This window comes from Aegilops tauschii, chromosome 6 (assembly GCF_002575655.3).
Source record: "Aegilops tauschii subsp. strangulata cultivar AL8/78 chromosome 6, Aet v6.0, whole genome shotgun sequence".
NCBI lineage: Eukaryota > Viridiplantae > Streptophyta > Magnoliopsida > Poales > Poaceae > Aegilops > Aegilops tauschii.
Genome location: NC_053040.3, coordinates 292,001,004 through 292,010,974, shown reverse-complemented (window position 1 = coordinate 292,010,974; position 9,971 = coordinate 292,001,004).

The window sequence follows — 9,971 nt, the reverse complement described above, 5'->3', positions numbered from 1 at the left end:
CTGCGCAAGCCAAAGATGCTAAAGTTGATCAAATGGAACGAGATCTTGCTTTAGAGAAAGCCAGAGGTTTCTCGCTTGCCGAAGATGGTGCCTTGTACTTCAGAGATCACATTGTGTACCCCGATTTGAGCTTATGGCAGAGAAGGTGATGAAAGAAGCACATGACACCCCTCTCTCTATTCATCCGGGAAGTACCAAGATGTACCTAGACATTTGTCAGAAATACTGGTGGTCTAAAATGAAGCAATATATTGCTCGGTATATCGAAGAATGTGATGTTTGTTGTCGCATCAAAGCAGAGCATCAGAAACTGGCTGGACTTCTGCAATCACTCCGTATCCCTGAATGGAAATGGGATAAGATTCAGATGGACTTTTGCACTTGCCTTCCCAAGTCACAAAAGGGTAACGATGCTATGTTTGTCATCATCGACCAATTCTCAAAAGTCGCACACTTTCTGCCAGTCAAGGAAACAATCACTGCTAGTCAATTAGCAAACTTGTATATCTCCAGAATCGTAACACTCCACGGCATTCCAAAGGAGATCAGTTCAGACCGTGGCAGTATTTTCACCTTGAAGTTCTGGGATAGTTTCCAAGAAGCAATGGGAACTCATATAACCTGGAGCACTGCTTATAACCCCCAGTCCCAAGGCCAAGTCGAGCGATTCAATCAAATCCTTGAAGATATGTTGCCTGCTTGTCTTATCTCTTTCGGCGAGAAATGGGAAGAATCCCTCCCTTATGTTGAATTCTCTTATAACAAAAGCTATCAAGCTAGCTTGAAGATGGCACCCTTCGAAGTGCTATATGGACATAAGTGTCGAACCCCTCTGAATTGGTCGAAAACTAGGGAACGACCGCTCATTTTTCCAGACATTATCCAACAAGCTGAAGAGCAAGTCCACATTGTCAGGGATAATCTCAAGGCGGCCCAGTCCCGCCAGAAGAGCAACTATGAACGTAAACATTGGGGTTCTACCCATCAACCTGGTGATCAAGCCTATATGCGTGTCACTCCTTTGAGAGGCAGTCATTGGTTTGGAGTCAAGGGCAAGTTAGCTCCACGCTACATTGGTCCTTTCCACATTCTCGCCGATCGTGGACTTGTGGCTTATCAACTGGAATTGCCACCTCAGTTCTCTCACGTCCATGACATCTTTCACGTGTCGCAACTTCGTATTGCTTCAAGGACCCGCCCCATGAAGTGGATTCAGAATTGATCGAAGTGCAAGATGATCTCACTTACAAGGAGCATCCGGTCAGCATTCTTGAAGAAGCTGAACGTCGAACCCGTCAGAAGGTTACCAAGTTCCTCAAGGTGCAATGGTCGAATCATACTGAAGATGAAGCCACTTGGGAACACGAGGATAATCTTCATGCGGAATACCCCGATCTTTTCCCTTCTACCTCTTAATTCCAGGGACGAGAATTTCTTTTAGAGGAGGAGAGTTGTAACACCCCTGTATTTTGAGTTACAGCAACCTCTTTGATTAAGCTAAATCATTTTGCTAAACAGTGCTTGATCACCTTTGATTCCATATCTCATTTCAAATTCCACTTTGAATTCAAATTCAAAAAATAAGTGAAATAAAGAAATTCATAAATATGAAAACTAAAATGTTCATAATGTTGCAAATAATCCATAGTTAATTATGGTGGTGAAACCAACATTTTATAAAGTGTTTAAATGCCCTAAAACAATTAAAACAGATGGGAAAACAATAATTTAAATGCTTTTTAAATTACAAAAATCCTGAACTAATTTAAATAGGTGCCAAACTTTTTGTGACAGTGCCTAATTTAAAATACTAATTTAGGTGCAAATTATATATTCTATAAAACTAAAAAAATTTGTTTAAAAAAAGAAAACAGAAAATAGAAAAACAAAAACAAAATAAATAGAAAAAGGAAAGAACCCCCCCCCCCGTTCCCCTGGGGCTTAGCCCACTTGACAGGCCCAGCGGGCCAGCTCCCACCCCCGGTCATCTCCTTTCAACTTGTTCACCTGACCGAGCACCGGGCGCGTCCCCACTGAACCCGGCGCGCCGCCCCCTAGTGCCGCGCCGACAAGGAGGGATAAGGGCACCACCTCCCCGCCACCTCGGTCCCCTCTCCCACTCTCCACTCCCCCCTCGCTCTTCGCTCTCAAGATCCACTCGCGTTCGACGCCGCATCGCCATGGCCGCCGTCGCCCTCACGCTCACCGTCACCCCGAGCCCCGCTAGCATGTCCACGAGCTTCGCCCGCGTCCACTACACCGACTGTGACCGCGAGCCCGAGTCATGCGCCGTCACAACGCTCGCTCCATCCCATTCCTCCTCCTATGGATGTCGAGCTCGCCGCCGACGACTCACTCCGGCAAGCCCTCCTCGAGCCCATTTAGGCACAACTACAGGCTCCCGGTGAGCCACCTATCCCTCTCCCCCTCTCATCTACCCTTCCCGTGCCCTGTAGCATCATTCCTGACCGCGGCCAAACTCCGACGACCGCCTCCGTCACCGTTCATGTCGTTGATATAGGCCGCCTCCGCCCCGCCGTATGCTTCATTGCCCGCGCGCGAGTGCCAGGCCCCCATAGAGCCCCTCCACAGATCTCGCAGTGCCCCCTGTGCTCGGGTCCGTCGAGGCCCGAGCATCGGCGCCCGACTCAGTTTGTTAGGGCTTGATCCCTGGTATCCACTATGTTCTAAGAGTGATGTTGCTATGACTTGCTATGCTTAATGCTTGTCAGTAGGGCCCGAGTGCCATGATTTCAGATCTGAACCCTCTATGTTTTCATGAATATATTTAAGTTCTTGATCCTATCTGCTTGTTGTATGCACTTGTTATTGTTCTGATCCGTAGACCCCAAAGTGATAATAGTTGGGATACTCTCCGGGGATGACTGTAATTCGAGGAGAGCTCATGTATTCACCATGTCTTAATGCTTGTTCTAGTTCTCTATTAAAAGGAGGCCTTAATATCCCTTAGTTTCCTTATGGACCCCACTGCCACGGGAGGGTAGGACAAAAGATGTCATGCAAGTTCTTATTATAAGCACATATGACTATATACGGAATATATTTCTACATTGAATTGATGAATTGAAGCTATTGTGTATCGCTCTACGTTGTGACTGTTATATGATGAATACCATCCAACACAAATATCCATCACTAATCCAATGCCTACGCTTTTCTCATATTGATCTTTGCTAAGTTACTACTGATGTCGGTGTTACAATCATCACAAAATGCTACTGTTACTGTTCCTATTACTATTGCTACTGTTACTGCTACTATCAAAACTATCAAACTACTATGCTACTAAACACTTTGCTACAGAGATATAATTTCTCAGGTGTGGTTGAATTGACAACTCAACTGCTAAGGCTCATAAATATTCTTTGGCTCCTCTTATGTCGAATCAACAAATTCGGGTGAAATATTACCCATGAAGACTGTCGCGATCCCTATACTTGTGGGTTGTCAAGACCTTTTTCTGGCGCCGTTGCCGGGGAGCATAGCTCTATTTATTGAGTTCACTTGGGATTTTACACTATGAAGAATCTGAAAGACGCTAGGACTAAGATCGTACCCTCTAAGACGAGGGGAGGTAAGGAACTGCCATCACACTCTGCACTTGATTCACCTTCTATTTTAAGTAGACTTGTGACACCATCACCTGCTATTCAATCCGAAATGTCATAAGTAATTGATGATGCTACTTCTGCTATGAATGAAACTTTTGATGATGCTAGTATTTTACTTGATAAAATTGTGCCACTAGGTGAATTTCTTGATGAACAACTTGCTAAAGCTAAAGAACTTGAGAATGCTAAAATTGATGAAAATTATGATTCACCTATTATGACTAGCTCTCCTACTAGATTTGAATTTCCTAAGATACCTGAGGGTTATGTTATGGATGGGGAGATAGCTAGAGAATTTCTTGCTTGTAATGATAGAGATGATGTTAAGAAACTACTGAGTAAGCAGAAAGAAAAAGCTGTGATAGAGAGAATGGAATATGATCCTAAGTTTGCTACTTCTCCTATCTTTGTCGCCGATAAGGATCATGTATTTTCTGTCGATCTAGAGTTAATTATTTTGGTTGAATCTGTTCCTTTTCACGGTTATGAAACTGAAACTATTGTGGTTGATACGTCTCCAACGTATCTATAATTTTTTTTATTGTTCCATGCTATTATATTATCAATCTTGAATGTTTTATATACATTTACTAGCAACTTTATATCATTTTTTGGGACTAACCTATTGACGTAGTGCCCAGTGCCAGTTGTTATTTTTTGCTTGTTTTTTTGGCAGAAAATCAATACCAAACAAAGTCCAAATGAAATGAAACTTTTTGGAGATTTTTTCTGGCAGGAAGACACCCAGGAAGCTTCTGGAGGGCACGAGGGGACGCTCGTGGGGCTCACTAGGCACCAGGGGCTCAAGGGGCCTCTGGCGCGCCTTGGTGGGTAGTGGGGCCCACGTGGCTCTGTTTGACCTACCTCTGCCTCTATAAATACTCTAAAATCCCAAAACCCTAAGGGGTGTCGAAGAAATACTTTTTTCGCCGCCGCATGTTCCAAAACCACGAGATCCAATCTAGATGCCTTTTCCAGCACTCTGCCGGAGAGGGCAACGATCACGGAGGGGTTCTTCATCATCCTTGTTGCCCCTCGGATGATGCGTGAGTAGTTTACCACAGACCTACGGGGCCGTAGTTGCTAGCTAGATGGCTTCTTCTCTCTTTTTGATCTTCAATACAATGTTCTCTTCGATGTTCTTCGAGATCTATTTGATGTAACACTTTTTTGCAGTGTGTTTGTTGGGATCCGATGAATTGTGAGTTTATGATCAGATCTATCCATGAATATTATTTGAGTCTTTGCTGAACTCTTTTATGCATGATTTTTGTAGCCTCATATTTCTTCTCTGATTTATTGGTTTGGTTTGGCGAAGCGGTGCTTTATGATGGGTTCGATCTTGCGGTGCTCAATATCAGTGATAGAAAGAGACATGACATGCATGTAACGTTGCTATTAAGGGTAACAAGATGGAGTTTATTCATATGTGAGTTTCTCTTGTCTACATCATGTCATCGTTCTTATTGCATTACTCCGTTTCCCATGAACTTAATACACTAGATGCTTGCTAGATAGCGGTCGATGTGTGGAGTAATAGTAGTAGATGAAAAATCATTTCGGTCTATGATACATCCATTTTGCATCATGTTTTCTTGCTGTTATTTATAATGTTTTTATCCATAATAATGCTTTTTGGAGTAATTCTAATGCCTTTTCTCTCAAAATTTGCAAGGTACACACCAAGAGGGAGAATTCCGGCAGCTGGAAATCTGGACCTGAAAAAGCTATGTCAGGCTACCTATTCTGCACAACTCCAAATGAGCTGAAACTTCACGGAGATTTTTTAGGGAAATAAGAATTACTGGAGCAAATAACCACCAGAGGGGGCCCACCAGGAGGGCACAACCCACCAGGGAGCGCCGGGGGCCCCCCGGCGCGCCCTGGTGGGTTGTGCCCTCCTCGACCCACCTCCGGTGCCCATCTTCTGGTATATAGGTCATTTTGACCTAAAAAAGAAGGGGAGGACTTTCGGGATGAAGCGCCACCGCCTCGAGGCGAAACTTGGGCAGGAGCACTTTTGCCCTCCGGCGGAGCGATTCCGCCAGGGGAACTTCCATCCCGGAGGGGGAAATCATCGTCCTCATCATCACCAACAACTCTCCCATGTTAGGGAGGGCACATCAACATCTTCAACAGCACCATCTCATCTCAAACCCTAGTTCATCTCTTGTGTTCAATCTTGTTACCGAAACTATAGATTGGTGCTTGTGGGTGACTAGTAGTGTTGATTACATCTTGTAGTGATTACTATATGGTTTATTTGGTGGAAGATTATATGTTCAGATCCAATATGCTATTTCATACTCCTCTGATCATGAGCATGTTTATCATTTGTGAGTAGTTACTTTTGTTGTAACATCCCAAATTTTCAATTTGGAATGTTATACATTAGATCATCATGCACAACATATTTTATTGCATTTTGTTTTGCGATCCTAGAAATTCTACGCAACTCAAGGACCCACGGAGAGAGTTGGGGATTTCATTATTTTCATATTTGGGTTTTCTCAAATTTTGAAAATAGGATCATTTGTTTTAATTATTTTCTCTCTGAAAATATTTCATATCAAATATATGAGAGGGGATAATATGACTTCTCCAAAAATAATGAAATATTGGAGGAAAACTATTAAAAACAAATATTTGATTTTATTTGGATTTTATTTGAATTAGGAAAATACGCGTTTTTCAAAATTGCATTTTAGGCCCAAATAAATGTTCATCTTGTCCGGCTTATTTTTAGAGGACGGGGAAAATTTATTTCGGGATTTTTGGAGTCAGTTAATATTTATTTTCTTTCTTATTCTGCATGTCCGATTTAAAAAAACCGAACCGACCTACCGGGCCGTGTCCGGCTAGGACTCTGGCCCGGCCGGCATTTATAAGCCGGGAGGCCGAGCCCCGCAGCCCAGCCCGAGCCACCCGCCCGCCCCGCGAAACCCTAGCCGCCGCCCCGCCGCCGCCGTCGCCGCTGCCCGCCGACGCCGCCGCCGGAGCCGCCGGAGCCAGAGCTCCGCCGCCCCTCGCCAGACCTCGCCGCCGCCGGAGGTAGCCACCCGTGCCGCCGCCGGTTTTCTTCGGAAAACCGTGGGGTTTTTTTTTGGAAACCGCGGCTTGTTTTTTATAGATTGGTTTAGTTTTTTTCCCGGTTTATTTATTTTGCGGACGTTCGTCCGTATGTTTGTTTTAACGAACGGTTTTCGTCGTTTAACCGCAGACAGCGAACGTTCGTTCGTTAGCCTGTTCGTCAGTTTTTCTTTTTCTCGGATTTTTCGCGATTATTTTCGATCGCGATTTCCGATCTGTTTTTCGTTTTAGTATAACTTTTCGCTCGTTTATCGGAATCAGGCGATTCAAGCGCCTAGAGTTTCGTCTCGAAACCCTCTTTCTGATTGACCAACTCAAACAAGTTTTTGCTACTGTAAAATTTGACTTAGGTCCAAATTATTAAACGAAGCTTGTTTCTTTCGCCGTTTGAGTTTCGTTGCTTCGTTCGGTTTGATTCTTTTTGCAAACCGGAGTTCTTAAGTTGAACTTTCTAGTTAGATCTCTTATTATGAGTTTTACCCATGCACCCTTGCTTGATTGCTTATGTATGTATTGTTTGTTTGCGATAGAGTACCCGGAGTGCGAAGCGTGCTACTACGAGTCTCTAGGTTTCACGGATCATCAGCAAGGCAAGTAACACTTTGATCATACCTCTTTACCACCCAGTTTTATTGCATTAGATCAATCCTCAAATTATTGCATGATTAGGATTTGATTAAAATGTGGGTTTTTGGAAGTAGTTGAGGTAGTACCTATTGCCCTGTTTATATCAAACCATTGGGAGTTACTTCTACGTTTGCTTATATTGCTATGCTATGCTCGTAGACGTGGATTGGGTTTGAGAGTTTTCCATGACAGATGTGAGATTGTTAATTAATGGTTCAACTTAAGGTGGCTACTTTAATTAACATCTGGGTGGATTGAGGCACCTGGAGAACCCAGTGTTGCCTGTATTTTTGGATATCCCGGAGTACCCGTGTGATCATCCTATGGACCGCCACCCAGATCAAAGGGATCATGAGATTATTCATGCTAGAAACTTCCGTGTGCAGCCACAAGCTATTATGGGCTCTAACATAGTTGAGTAGGTTACATGACCTCTTGAAGAGGTGGGCTAGCATATGTAGGGGAAAGTAGGTGTAACTGTCCACCCGGAGTAAAGAGTATTGTTTCTGAAAGACTGTGTCTTGGTCGTCCATTTCTCAAACACCATGTAGTGCGAGAAATCAAGCGGAGGCAATCGAGTCTTGTGGGGAAAAGTGCGCAAACCTCTGCAGAGTGTACAATCTAATCATGGTTAGCCGTGCCCCCGGTTATGGACATCTTGAGTATCTAGTTCTTGGATTATCATGTGAATCTCATTATCATGTTACTTAATTTAATTTGATTGGGTTAATCACGTTCTTAATTGGGATTGAGTTGGAGGTACCTTCTCAAGGTTTAACAACCACCATGATAGTTAAATAAAATTTATTCCTTTGTGGTAGGGCAAAATTGGCTTTTCGCAAAACTGTAACCATAGAGCTTTCCTCCAGCCAAATATGCATGTAGTGATAGCATTATTCTGTTCATTACTCTCTATGTGTTACATTGCCAGCATATTCCATGTGCTGACCCGTTTTCGGGCTGCAACGTATCATGTTGCGGACTTTTCAGATGACGAGTAAGGTGCCATAGGTCGTGGTCTTATACTCAGTGATGCCGTTGGAATTGATGGACTCACTTTATCTTCCAAGCCTTCTGCTGTTATCGTTTTTAGATGGCCTTAAGCCGTATTTATTGTAATAAGTTCTCTTTTTGAGACATTCGATGTAATAAGTGTGTGATTGCTACTCTGTTATAAATCCTTCAAGTACTGTGCATGCCAGCATTACCGATCCGTGGATAACACTGATGCACAGAGACTAGACTGTTTGAGGTCTGGTCGCTACAAAGATGGTATCAGAGCACACACTAACTGTAGGACACGACCACTAAGATAAAGCCCTAGATTACTACTCTCTTCTCATTTCTGACTCCTCTCCTCTCTTCCACTCTTTTAGGATGGCGGATGCAAGGAACAAGTTCGCCCAACCGGATGAGGATACACCTTTTGGACGACACTTGAAGGAAGTTACTAAGTACCTGAACATCGGAATACCAAGCTTCACCGGAACCTACAACGCCACACTACCAGAAGAGGAGTGCTGGATGATTCAAGTTCAAGTTCCAGGAAGGACGTTCATGCCAGTCACTGAGCCCATAGAGTTTTCCTTTGATGCACCAACCTAGAGTCTAGGAAAGAGCATGGCAGCCCACATTACCATGGGACGCATTGGAGAAGTGTACCACAATGATCTCAAGGATACTATCTATCAGATTTGTGGGCGCCGAGACAAGCAATGGGAGATGATCAGCACCAGGAAGGATAGACCTATTGCAGCTTCTATTCAGGAGTTAAACCAGCACATTCATCGCCAGGAGAACCAGATGTGCGCAGACATGATAGAACTGAAGAAGGCAAAGACAAGGATCATGGAACTGGAGGAAGAACTCAAGGCTACATGCGATGGATATGAGGAGGAAATCGCAACATTGTTGGAGAAGAATGACGACCTGACAAAGAAGCTAGGAGTTTTCATGGGAGACCCAGCACCAGGAGGAGATGATGACGATTCTACTTGCCCGGAGAACTACATCATCATCGATGACACTGACTCGGACCCCAGTGATGATGATTGGGAGGATGAAGCCGGAGCAGATATCATGGAGTCTTCGATTGAGCAATTTTTCTAGTAGACCACCAAATTAGTAGTAGTATTCCACCATGTATATAGTATAGTCCAAGCACTTTGTAACGATAGTTAGATCGATTGTATGCCTTGTTTGAATTGCTTGGAGTGATATGATTGTGTTTGTCTCATGTGCATATGGGTAGTGTTTTCCCTCTAGACCTCATTCTATCCTATTATCTCATCTTTTCTAAAACCCATCAGATGCCTCCGAGACGCGACACCGGATTTGTTTTCCCACCGGAGATCACTCAATTGATTCAGCAGCAGAATGCCTTGATGCAAGTGCTAGTTCAGAACCAAGGCAACAAGAACAACAACCCACTACCACCACCACCAGTTGATCACTTAGCCCGTTTTCTTAGGCTGAATCCGCCGGTGTTCTCCAGTAGCACCGAGCCGATTGTGGCAGATGATTGGCTCCGCAAGGTTGGAAGGCAGCTAACCAATGCAGGATGCACAGATGCGGAGAGAGTGCGTTTTGCCGCACATCAGCTTGATGGACCCGCAGCATCAT